Source organism: Mustela nigripes, unplaced genomic scaffold (assembly GCF_022355385.1).
Source record: "Mustela nigripes isolate SB6536 unplaced genomic scaffold, MUSNIG.SB6536 HiC_scaffold_589, whole genome shotgun sequence".
Classification (NCBI taxonomy): domain Eukaryota; kingdom Metazoa; phylum Chordata; class Mammalia; order Carnivora; family Mustelidae; genus Mustela; species Mustela nigripes.
Window position 1 is genome coordinate 1 of NW_026739996.1, and position 14128 is coordinate 14128.

At 35.1% G+C, this 14128-nt stretch overlaps 1 long non-coding RNA gene across 1 annotated transcript; it reads right to left on the reverse strand.

Moving 5' to 3' along the window:
* Nucleotides 1-1513: 1513 nt before the first annotated feature.
* On the reverse strand, nucleotides 1514-13514 carry LOC132008648 (uncharacterized). Its single transcript, XR_009401684.1, has 3 exons — nucleotides 13300-13514; nucleotides 8894-8971; nucleotides 1514-2040 (listed from the first exon to the last, which is right to left on the reverse strand). It is a non-coding gene; the product is annotated as an uncharacterized LOC132008648 (long non-coding RNA).
* Between the last annotated feature and the right edge of the window lie 614 nt (nucleotides 13515-14128).

The following is a 14128-nucleotide window of genomic DNA, read 5'->3' on the forward strand; positions in this document are numbered from 1 at the left end:
ACCTTCAAAATCCAAAGACCATGTATATTTCTGTACAAATTACTTTCTAAAGGTGCATAAGAATATTGAATATATCTCAACAGGGAGGAAATGTCTGATTATATCCATAAATATTCTTTTAATATTTATAAACTGAGATAACGTCCACATACACAGTTCAAATTATACATGTAAATCTTGCCATTGTCCCTTCCCCTGAATGCAGCTCAGCACAATATCCGACCCAGGCATGAGATTCCATGGTAGTGCTGCAGAACAAACATGAATGCTCTGGAAACATTAGCCCAGATTTTCCTAAATGAGTCTCTCCAGAAAATCATTTCACTGGGATAATTTTCATATTAGAGTACAAGATTGATATACTAACTTTTATGTAACTCAAATACTGGAAATCAGGGTTAAATTCTATAGGCTACGCACACACACACACACACGGATGGACAGAAACACAGGTGTTACACCTATAAAAGCAATGCTTCCCCAAATAACTATGTTAGAGCTCGAAGTCATAGATCTAAATATGAAACAGCCCCTGAAAATACCAGTTGTTTTGTTGTTGTTGTTGTTTTTATTAACAGGGAGCTTGCACTCATGACCCTAAGATCCAGTCATCACATGCTCTACCAACTAAGCCAACCAGGCGCCCCTACTCATTTTTTACTCTAAATTTTAAAGTTACTAATTTTAAAACAGCTATTATTGAACATTATAAACTAATTAAATTTTGTTCTCATTCAGAAACAGTTCCACAATTACAGATGTGCTCAATGCACACTCCACCACCCTGCTACCATAGGATCAAGTATTTATTCTGTTCATGAAATGACTGTTTTGGGCTATATAGGCCAACAAGAAGGCTGCTATCATTCTGATGGCACTGTCCTGTGACAGTTTCTAATCACACTGGTAGGGTAATCCTCACTCACTCTAGTCCAAACTGCCTCTATTAATCAATCTTTAATTACATTACTCTCACATCCAAATGATAACCCGCACATCCTTTTTGAATTAAGTATGTTCTCTGTGTTTGAATAATTAGAAATATTTTTCAAAGTATAGTTTTATGTTTCACAGGGGCCCAACTCACATGTAGTTAACTACTATAACCTACTATATATATAACCTATTATATATCTAGGTTAACTAGATAAAAAAAAGCTATTAGTACTCAATACAAGGACAGCTCAGGCAGGAAAAACCAAATTGTAGACCAAACTTATAATTACACAATCAACCCTGTAGATAGTTTATCTTGAATGGAAAAGAAAAAAACAACAAAACACAAAAAACAACTACAACACTGAATAAAAAATATAAAGTTGGCCCTTCCTTAAGTAATTCAAACATGAGACAATCCAATCTACAAAGTGCTCTGCCATATAATTCAACAAAGCATTCTAGTTATATCAGTGCATTTAAAAGGCTTTATGTATATTTTTCAGTGTCTCTCTTAACTCTATTATTTATATATATATAATATAAATATATATGAATTTATTTTTAAAGCCAAGTTTCTAAGCATTCAGTGACACATCTCTTAAGATACACTGAAAATTAAGTATATCATTAATATTTTCAGTACCTGACATTTATCATACAGAGAAACACTATTATACAGAACAATTGGATATAGCAGAAACACGTTATAGTTCATCCTTTTAATGATGAGGGTTATCAATGACTAATATACTAAGAATGAACCCAACTGCAGGAAAACTGAAGCAAAGGCACGCAGAGACCATATGTTCAAGCTTGTCATCACCATCACTGTTAAGGCTGAGAATGTTTTATGTACTGTACAGGACCCAAAATGTATATAGGCACACCCACGAGAACAAAACAGAATTCCTGGTTTTCAGGACTTTGTGGTAAACATAAGTGCCCTTTCTTGATCCATTTCCAAATGAAGGGAAGAACTATGGAAGTCACCTTTCATGACAAGTTAAATAATTAACAATAATAGCTGCTTATCTTTAATATACCTTGCACTGCTAGAAGCTGCTCCTCTGTGGTCCAACGGGCATTAATTTTCTGATTTGACTACAAAATTAAAGAGAAGTTTCCTAATGAGGATATGAAGACAGACATTTTTCCAAAGTGCTTATTTTTGTTTAACTTTTCACCAAATCATAACTTTTCACCAAGACATGAGATTACTAAAACTCTGATTTACAAAGATCCTGTTTTTAATAAGGATTAAAAAGTATGCTCTGAGTTACCTTTTACCCACACAAAAAAGATAATGAAAGGGAAATGAACCAGTTTGGGAGAATGAAAAACATTCACATTTATACTCAGATCAGAAGCATTAAAACTGAGGAAATCTATTAGTCATCCATTTTCCAACTACAATGTTCCTATCACACATGGCAAGTGTTAAATTTAGCCGAGTTTTAAACATTCAAGAGACTTTATCTTCTTTAGAGAGAGCTGTGACTTGCTCTTAAATTTCTTCTCTTCACATTTTCATTAATCCTAACCTTACTGCACCAAAACCAGTGTTATAAATTAATACAGAGCTGTAGCTCAGTCCTAATTCCTAAAATATTTCCCTAAATTTCTGAAGGAGAAAGTGACCCACTATAAGAATAGATTTTTCTCCCTAAGGTCTCCCCACATTTCTCCCAATATTTTTGTTTAAAAAAATCCCACGTTTAAGACTTTCACTATGGTACAACTACAATAGTAAACACCAAATCAAATGTCATTAGTGTATACCCGCTGATTAGTGCAAGGACCACTGGCAGTAGAGGGAGGGACAGAAGTATAACAGCCTACAGAGGTTTACAGAACAAAGTGCCCAGATAAATTTGCCTGGTGTAATACACAGATAGGCTGGGCAAAACAGAAAGAAAGACTTCCTCTGAGAACAAGTGTAGGTTTTATCTCACTTACAGTCTTAGCAATAAGTTTCTACAGTACATAGAGGTTCTAGGAACATCTACTTTATCACGAGGGGGAAGAGGTATAAAAAGTAAGTATTCAGAAGAAAGAATAAAACAAAAATTCAAAATTAGAAAAAAATTATTAGAGAAGAAAGGAAAAAGTTTTTAAAAAAACTGGATAAATGAGGAAAGCACCTAAAGCAGAAAGCACCGAATACCAGATGATGAGATTAAGAAGAGAGCAAGGCAAGGCCAGGCAGACAGTGGATAAAACTCAACTTGAGAATATCAGCGATGAAGCAAAATGCAAACATTAAAAAGGTAAAGAAAAAGAGGGAGCTATAGGCTAAGAAGCACTTAGGGGCGCCTGGGTGGCGCCTGCCTTCAGCTCGGGTTGTGCTCTTGGGGTCCTGGGATCAAGCCCCACATCAGGCTCTCAGCTCAGCAGGGAGTCTGCTTCCCCTTCTCTCTGCCTGCCTCTCTGCCTACTTGTGATCTCTGTCAAACAAATAAAATCTTTTTAAAAAATTTAAAAAAAATAAAAGTAACATGCACTATGAAAACTTACTTCGGCTTATAAGCAAATTAAGAGACAGGATAGACGCAAATAGCTATTAATAAAATTAAAAGTTCAGAGTTTACTGCAGATTCAAAGATGAGAGGGAAAAGTTACAATGACTAGACCAGGGAAGAGGGCCAGCTGGAAGGGATAGACACGGAGGTGGGTTAAAGAACATGATAAGTTTCTGAAATGCAAAGATCAGGAGAAGACCCACCACGTATGGGCAACAACAGGATCAACAATTAGGAAGAAGTGATAAATAACGTCTGGAAAGTTGGTGATAGTTTAGTTAAGTATGTAAGGACCACTTTTGTAAGTGGTCCTTACATATCAAGGTCAATGAGTTCACACTAAATTTAATAAGCAATAGATTTTTGGGGGGAGGGAACAGAGGGAGAAGAGTAGGATTCTGATCAGAATAAGACTTTAAGCCTGGAGAGCTGGCAGAAGAGTGGTGCTGTTAAGGACCTAAGACGTTATGAAATGCTGATTGGGGAGGTGCAGGAAGGCAAGACTGAGGTGATGATGGTAACCTGGGATTCACGGACAATGAGGTCATTCAGGTGGAGCTCAGGATCCAATTGAGGCTAAAATAGATTCATCTACGCAAACACAGCTTTTGAGGGTTTGGAAATGTTTATGAGGGAAAACAATGGAGTCATATTTTACTTACATATAAAGTTCTAAAATCTGCCCATGAATTTAAAAAAAATTCTTTTAAATCCAAATTATTAGTGCAATGTTCTTACAAAGGTGGTCATGGACACAGGCACACGATTGCTTAGTAGGTCCACACGGCCAGATATCTCTCCAGGACTGAAATGGACCAAGTCTTTTAGTTAATCCCAGATGAAGCTTTGGTTGACATTTAAGGTAGTACTGAATGAAAAACAAATACATATTTAAATACTAGAATTTCAAGTCAAGGAGACTGCTCGTACAGGAGACCTGTGGAAGCTAAAGCCTTCTAAAGAAATAGTGGATTCACAGTTCTGGCCTCTATCAGCTTACTCTGCAAGGAAACATTTGATAAATGGGAGTTGAGGCAGGATTGTCAGCTCTACTCTACTTGCTATTACTAAATATAACTCCGTTTTACCTGGCTTAATATCTGCGGTTGCATTTGTGCCATTTAAATGTACATATGATACAATTTTAGTATAGTGAAGTGATGATCTTGTATGTTTCCAAAGAGAAGTGAATTTTGAGGATAAAAGCTTGGAGAATGCTTCCATTTACATATAGAAGGGAAAAGTACAGCTGAAAAGGGAACATAATAGTTACAAAAGACATCCCCTCTCAAAAGTTAAAGGTACAGAGAGGTTGTTATCTACGTCAAGGCTGAGAAAAAGGCAAGAAAAACGAGTTAGAGCTGTGGAATTTGATCATTAGCAGCACTGTTAGCCTTTAAGCAGCAGCCTCGGTGGAAAAATGCAGGGAGCAGGGTTGAAACTGCAAACTCTAATTCATTAGAGTCCGTATGACAAAATAGAAGCAGCGGAAGAAAGGGAAGACTGAAGGTGAAATGGGGTCAAAATTTTTTAAATACGTAAGATTCCTTCAAGTTACTGATTTTTCTATTCTCTTTTAAACCCAAGAAACTTTGGTAGAGATTTGTCTAACTTACAGGAAGGACAGCTAGGATGTATCTCGGAATTTAGAATTGTGTAGTTGTTATGGTTAGCTAGGTAGTATGACGGAGAACATTTTTCTACAGCAAACCCCAGATGGAAATACTGTTCTTTTGATCATACTGTTTCTTTTTATCATAATGAAATACTGATCTAAACTAAAAGGATCCAATATATAACAGTTATAAAACTAATAATATAAAAGGCTCCAAAGAGCCTTTTAGAACAATCGATGACATCCCTCGTGAATTCGGCATCTTTACTGCATCCTTTCCCTACTAAATTAGTCCTCTCATCTTTCCCATTTTTGTTAGTAGTCGATTCACACTATCTTTGAGTTGAAAGAATTAGAAAAGGACACCAAGTTAAACCTTCCATCCAACATCCTTAATGAAAGGATGTCACCTACCTATGCATGAAAACATCAAAAGATGAGGAAATTTCTAGCTCCCCAAAGCACTCCTTTTTTAGTTTCTTCCTTCCTGGTTTCGTTCATCTCCTTGTCCCTGGTCTCCTTCCTACCTCCAACCCAAACACATCAAAGCATAACCCCACAGGCCACCACTCCCCACAACACTCTTACATACTTTCAAATAGATATATTATGTTCTATTTTGCAATGTTCTTTGGATTTATCACTAGCTGTCCACTCCTACAACTATCACCTGACTGTACCCAAAATGCCTTTTACCATTTACTTTATCACTCACACGCTTAGTATTTTAGCAGCTGTAAAGTTTCCAACTTAGCCTGTATAATACTGCCAGGATAACATTCCTAAAATTAAAAATTCCCATTATATCCTTCCTGTATGGAAGAAACTACAGGGTCTTCACATTTGAACTAATTTAAAAGGAAAACTTCTCTTCCTAGCTCTCAGACTTTCACACTTTAGCCTTGCCCACTGATTTCTATCATAAAGAAGTCCCTGTTGAACTCAATCCTGTTAACATCTCTCATTTACCACATTCACTCCTCCTCAGCGTCCAACTTTGCCTTCCGAAGTAGACAATACTCTTCATGAAAGAAAACTGTTTTACACCTCCTTTAAACTCTCAGTGGTAATCAGCACCACAATGCGCACATAAGTGCTCAGGGAATGCCCCTTGACTGATTTTCTCCTTCACAGGATTTATATGTATTTTGAATATACTGTTCAATACCAAACCACTGTTCATTATTTCCTTTCTTGCCTTTTTGCATGTGCAAAACTCCTACTCATCCTTCAAACCTCAGCTGAAACATCCCCCATTAGGGAAGTCTTCCCTGATTATCCTAACAAGAATGAGTAATTACCACTTGTTTTCCTGTAGCTTTTTACTTATAAATCTATCACACAACTTTAATCAGTTTGTCTTATACTATCTAGAGAGTTCTTTTTTTAAGGCAGATGGAAAAATCTACACAAATATCCCATAGTGCCTAAAACAGTGCCTTACATGAAATAAGAGAACAATACTTATGGGAGTGAATAAACTTTCTTCACCAATTTTTTTCCTAAGTGAAAAGAACAAATACAACCAAAAAAGTAAGTAAAGCATCTTAGTACCTGTTTACTTTCAGTTGAGTTACATCACTTAGTAGCCTACTGTTCTAATGGTTAATGAAATTTCTTTTATTACATATGAGGCAGAAATTCTATCTAACCTAAAGAAAAGGTGATCATGACATGATTTTTCAACGTCTTTACTAAGACTGTTAATTTCGTATTTTGAAATAGATCTATTCAGGATATTTTCCCCTGCAAAGCAACAGATAAGACATGATAAATATAAATATATCCTGTTTCCTAGATAATAAACCTATATATATTTTTCAAGTCATAGGAGTTCAATAAATCAACCTCAAACTAATATTCAAACTTCAGTGTATGGATGGTAGAGTGTTAAGATTCTGGTTGTTTCATTTGGATCATTATTTTTAGAAAAACTCAAAAGATGTCATATATGTCTGATAACTCTAACCCCAAACCGCATTTAAATGTGAGAAATAATACACAATTTTGCTATTAAATGAAAACTTACAAAAGTAAGAGTGAGCAGGAAATGAATCTTGGACTCCACCTGGATTCTAAGACTGTGAAATATAGTCAAAACTTCACTATTTACTAGATTTGATGTTGATCAAGCCAGTTAACCTCTCTGAGGCCCAGAGGGATTTGTCATGTAAAATAGTATTTGCTTCATCTACTTCTTGGAATTTATGTGAGCATCAAATTAGATACCACACAGTTATGCTATTGCACTTTCATGTCTTACTTTTATGTCATGTTAATGAGTGAAGCTATCCTTCCATTTTTTGGGAAAATTTGAGGTTAGAATCATTGTTTCCTTGAAAATTTGGTAGACTTTCTCGGTAAAACTGTCTGGGCCTAGTATTTTCTTATGAAAAAAATGTTAACTGTTCCTTCATTTTATTTAATGACTATAAATTTATCAGGCTTTCCTTCTTAAGACAATTTTGGGAAGATATATTTTCCTACAAATTTCTAAGCTTTGTTTAAATTTTTCAATTTATTGACATAAAGTTCTTCATGGTAGTCCCCTATTTTTAATCTCTAATATAATTTTCTAATTTAATTTTTTAAGTTACAAAATTACAGGCATTTAAAGCTCTTGGATTTTATGCATCTTAATGCATAGATATGAAATTTAAATAATTTTAATATAAAATTTAAAATAATTTTTGTTACAATAATATAAAGTAGTATTCTTTGTATTACTATCGTTCAATAAATAAAAATGTCACTTGAATGTTTGTCGGTTTACTTGTGGGTTTGGAATGAGATGGTATATTAGTCTATGTATATTTCATTCTTTCTCATTATCTAACCTTTGTGAAAGAAACCATTCAAAACAAAACAAAAAAAACCCCAAGAACAACTTTATTCCTGAGGATTCTTCCTTTCTGAAAGATTCTAATGAGCGAGACGACATCTGGTGCATTCGTTCCGAAGCCCTGCCCGCAACCTTGCTGCCCTCCCCTCAAGCCCCTCGTGCATATTTCATTCGTAGATATTTCAGGCAACTTGTGATTGGGGGGACAAACCATTAGGACCAAATAAGGATGATTTGATTATTAAATACATAAAAAAGGCAAGTCCAGGATATGAAGCACAGCATACAAATCTTTATAAAAAGAAACAAGAGAAAAGATTTACAATAGGAGCTTCTGTGAAAAGACTTGATTGGAATTACAGGCATTTAAGTACTCCTATAATTATCGCAAATATCAGATATATATTAGGTTTCAGAGGAAACAGAGGGAAGAATTGAGAAAATGGTTAATCTATATCTCGTTCTTAGATTTCAAATTTTCAGGGACAGGAGTACAAAAATGTTAATTAAGTCCACATACTAAAATCCTCATTAAAAATCTGAATCAAAAGACAAATACCTTAAAATAAAAAAATTGTTAAAATTGCTAAACCGAACTCTTTTTCTTATGTTCTTTTTCTTTCTGTGTTACAAATTCACATAGGTAGGAAAAGGCTTTGAGCAAACACTGCTGCAGACCCAGAAACATACTGGTTTGCTCATTAATTACCTTCCATGTTCATGTGTACTGTATAGCTGTTTTTCCCTACTTACTTTGCTTGATATGTATTGCTAACAGCCGGAAAGAAATGACTTCACTTAAATCATTATTCAAGTCTCAAAAGACTATCTAAATAACAAAATAGAGACATGACAAATTACCCATGCTATGGTATCTTCAAAGTATTAACAACACATGGGACCAAAATAGTAAATACCGGATATAACTCAAAGAATAAGGTTTCACCATACTTAGTCGCATACTCTTCAATAACATACCTCAGGAGGTTTGAATTCTTCAATTCCACCTTCCATTTTCTATTTAAGTGCACTGTTTACTTGTTTAGCATTCTGAACCTTCAAAAAAAGAACCCAAAATATGAATCAGATCTCATTCTTAGGTAAACATATGAGTACTCAGTAAGTGAAAAGGATATATACCAAATCCATCTTAAATTTTATTTCAGGAGGACAGACAATTATATTTTACCACACTTGGGCCACACAACTAATACCCACATCAAGAAACTATATATATTAACTAATTATATATATATATATATATATAATATATCTCTAGGCCAATAAACAGTCTACAAATTATAGTATCAGTATTTTTTAACAATGTCTGTTACAAGACAAATGGTATACAGAGGAATTAAATTCCATCAATATTGCTCATTACTATAATTTTTTAATAAAAATAACAATTATCCCAATAAGAATAATAATGATGCGAGTGGATAGTATTAGGTGTTTATTAGGTTAAGCATCATTGTTGGTACCTCACATGTAATAAATCACTTAATTCTCACTACTACTTTGTTAAGTAAGTATAATCAGTTCTGTTATAACCTGACATAGGCCTTCTCAAAAATCATCCTACTAGGCAAAATTGCACAATAAAAATCACAAGACTTATGGGGAAACAGAGCCTGGGACCCAACACTGAGAAACTTCATAAGAAAAAAGACAGGAACCTCATAAAAATGATAGCAGATTTATGCATTCTAAATAATAAAGAAATTTACAAAGGCTACGATAAAGATGGCACTTTACCTTGGAAAAGACCTCAGGTTACTTATAGAAGTGTCAAATAATTGCACCATGTGAGTTACTGGGAAATGGTAGGAGAAGGGTTATTCGAAATCAAATGAAAAATTTTAACGCCAGCTATAGATGTGTGTGGTTCATAACATATAGTGAATTGAGAGAACTGGTACACATCTGAAGTATTTGGATATATACTCAGCTAGATCAGTTTTCCACTGATAAAAATAAAATATAAGCAAATGCAAAATTCACATTACACTCAAACTGTTCCCTAGTATATTAATTGTGTTGGAACAAATTCATGTTTTCAAAATAAGCATTATAGCAGAACTGACTCTACTTTTACAGTACCCACTCTACAGATGAGGAAGGCAGGGCACAGAGAAGTCCAGAAATGTTCCCTATGCAACAGACAGATGCAGCAGAACCTGAATGTGAACCATGCCAAGTTTTTAACTATCATTCTACTAGCAATATTATTCATCTTTACCTAGAATATTAAGGATTAAGATTTTTGTTTCTTCATTTGTTTACATGTTTTTCTTGGCTTGTTTTTTTTCCCCACTTCCAGTATGAACAATCAAATATTTATAAAGTGACTTGTGAATTTTTTTTCTCAGAGATTTTAACACAGCTGAAATGTAAAAATCTAGGTTAATTCAAATGTAGTTAGTTGGCCCATCATGTTATACACACAAAGATAAAAGGTAAAAACATAAATTCCTTAAGGATTTCACAGATCAGTGGGGAGATAAATAAATATAAAAGTATAAATATATAAATATATGTATTATATAAAAATATAGAAATATAAAAATGTAAAGAAAGCTCAAACACCTAATGTAGACTTGGAGGAAGAGAGAAAAGAGAGCAAATATTTTGTATTCATGTTAACACACGTGGGTAATAGGGAAAAGAGGGTTAAGTTCTCCCAAGGAGATGACACCCAAATTTAGTTTCAAAGGATTACAAAGAATTAAGCAAGCAGGCAAGGTTTGGCTGGAATGCCTTTCAGGCAGAACAGCATGTAGGAAGAGTTATGCTGGGACAAAACAGGCAATCTGAATTCTGCCTAAAGACTGAAGAAAAGATTTTATTTGTTTGTTTGCTTATTTATTTATTTGAGAGAGCATGTGCACGCATGCGAGGAAGAGTTGAGGGAGAGGGACAAGCAGATACAGTGCTGAGCATGGAGCTCATGTTGGCCTCAATCTCACAACCCTGAGATCATGAACGGAAACACTTAACAGCTTCAAGACTACTTGAAATCTTTTTAAAGATCTTACAGGCAGGGACGCCTGGGTGGCTCAGTTGGTTAAGCAGCTGCCTTCGGCTCAGGTCATGATCCCAGCATCCTGGGATCGAGTCCCACATCGGGCTCCTTGCTCGGCAGGGAGCCTGCTTCTCCCTCTGCCTCTGCCTGCCATTCTGTCTGCCTGTGTTTGCTCTCTCTCCTTCTCTCTCTCTGACAAATAAATAAAATAAAATAAAATAAAATAAAAGGTATTACAGGCAAAGTGTTTTATACGTTCTCTAAAAAGAAAGAGTGCTATGGTTTGGAAGACAGGAATTGTGCACATGTTCATTGTTCAACTAAAGGCCAAGCATTCAGTCAAACACCTACTATATACATTAGAGAGCCTGGTGTCATAAAAGCCAACGAAAAGGAATTCCAAGAAGGAAGAAGGGGTAGTCAGTGTCAGATATTAATGAGCAGTGACAGATTCAAGAAAAATAAGAACTAAGAAGAGGGCACAAAACCTGGCAATTTGTTAATAAATAAACTTAAGATAGCCTTTCCCAGTGGTAGAACTGGGATGGTGTATGGGGCAGAAATTACACCGGAAGGGTCAGAGAATATGTGATGGGAAGAAAGCAGAGGAAGCTAAGATGGTAGGTATTTCTTCAAGAAGTTTGTTGGATAAGAAAAGAGAAATATAAGAGCTGTTTGGGTGAATAACCAGGGTCAAGAGATAGAGAAATAGGAATGTTTGGGATAGAGAAAAACTATCTTGATCCCATACTAGACTGTTGCAGGATTCTTACATTTTATATAAAGCAGTATAATATTAACTCTAAGGATAACATTGTAATACCTAAACAAGGATGATATGGTAGGCTGAAGATGCATTCTGTAATCCCTACAGCAACTACTAAAATAAAAAATGCAAAGGGATACAGTTGAAAACATAAATAAGATGATGTTATACCTCTCTCTAAAATCCTTCAGTGGTTTCTTAACTCACAATGAATTTTAAATTTAACAAGACCTTTTGATCAATTCCTATCTATCTCTGCTGTAACCTGCTAAAGGCAAGTAGAAATTAATTTAAGAGCTTCAAAATGAATGATTTTGATCATACCAGTATTTTAAGAAGATAACACAGACAACAATGTGTAGCATGGAGCTATAGCAACAGTGAACAGCAAGGAAAAGCCACAAGACAGTTATTGTCAGGGAAGAGGGTATAAACACCTGAACAAAGGTAGTAGGGATGGGATTAAAAATAAGGAGACTAATTTAAATAAAATTTCTCAGGTAAACTTACATAACTAGTTTACTACTTGGATTTGTGTGTTGGGGGATGTGACAATAAGGGATGAATCAACGCGGATTCTCATGTTTCAACAGACAGGGAACAAAGAAAAACAATCTTTTAGGGGTAAGATGAGATGCCTAGCAGGTAGCTAGAGATACAGCAATACAGAACTTGGGAGAAAAGTCACAGCCTGAGAAGTAGATTCAGAAGTCACTGGCATATAGTGTAAGACTGCTTGATATAGACCAAGAAAGCACAGACTTAGAGGAGTTACTAGGTCTAAGGGATAGGGAAAACAACAGAAAGCTATCTGTTTCTGAAAATGAGAGGGGAAAAAATGAGTAAAAAGGCCAGTGACCAAAGAGCAACCATTAGCTGAGTACTTACTATGTGCTATGCACTGTCGTAAGCACTTTTCATATATTACCTGTTTAATTTCTCCCAAGCATCATATTATCTACATTTCAAGATGAGGAAGCGGAGTTAAGAAGAATTAACCAGACACTAAAAAGAAATTTAAAAAATAAATAAAAATTAAAAAAAAAAAAATAGAAGAAGAACAAGAGTTATCCAGCTCCCCCAAGGAACTAGACAATGTAGCTAAGGTTAAAATTTACATTCACTGACCCTAGATCTTGACTCTTAACCATGATTAACCTGATTATGATGATGATATATTTATAATACCATGGCAGCTACTACTGGTGACAATGAGGAGGATGAAGAGAGCAGCCATTATTCACTGAGTATTCAAAATGTGCCAGACCCAGCTCAAAAATCTGCCAATAACATCTCAACCAACTCCTACCAACCTGCAAGAGAAGTAGGAGTATTTTATCCTTAATTTCATAGATATAAAACTGAAGCTCAGAGAAATTCTATTATTTCCCAATATCACAGAGCTAACCAGTAACAATGCTGGGATTCCAATTTAGAAAAGACAGAGGCATCTTTGAATTTGGAAATAAAGTAAATTTTAAAGAGTGGAGCTTATGTAAGTGGGTAGCTGAGAAAATCCGTAGAAAACTTAGTTTACTGAAATGGATGAACAGAATAGACAGAATTATTAAAAAGGTGATTTTTATAGACTACCTGACGCTTTAAAGAGATCAGCTCCATGTCCAGTTGCCGCAGGATGGTGTTGGCTGCATTGGGACTACAGGAAACAGCTACCACATCTTCCTGGGTTAAATACATGCCCTTAGGGGGACGGCATTTAGATCGCTGAGAATGATGGCGGTGTTGTAAACTCTGATACTCTCTTCTTCCAAGTCCAATCTTGCTGGTTTGGACAGGTTGCTCAGTATTACCCTAGAAGAATAAAGACAGGTAATAGGTCATTATGTATAAACCAAAGAAAGTCTATTACTGGAAGTATCTGCTACACTAAGTACACCTATAAAATACTTCTAACCAATTACATTATGTAGATGTACACACACACACAGAAACACACACAGCACTCACCAACTGGGGGATAGACAACATAATGTATCCTTGATATATCCACTCAATAAAATGTTTGGTTTCTAGCCCAGAGGACTACAAACAAATGAAAAAATTAGATTCTAAACTATTCTTGTTTGCTTCAAGATAGAATATATTTTCCCTCAGCAATAAAGGGCTTATAAAACAGAAAAGCTGTTAACTTATGAAGCGCAGAGTTTTTTCGGAAAATCTAAAAGGGGCCAATTAGAATTAGGACAAGTGGCAGATAACACTTCATTCTCACTTCAGAGTTGTTGAAAGAGAACTATGCCTCTGAAGATTAAAAAGGACACAGAATGATCTTAATCTTGACATTTCTAAACTCCAAATCTATTTATCTGTGAATAAAATAGAATGTGAACTTGTATTTTGAAAGAAGTTAGGACAGTTAGAATAATAAGGACCATGAACTCTTAAGTAGGATTTCATTATT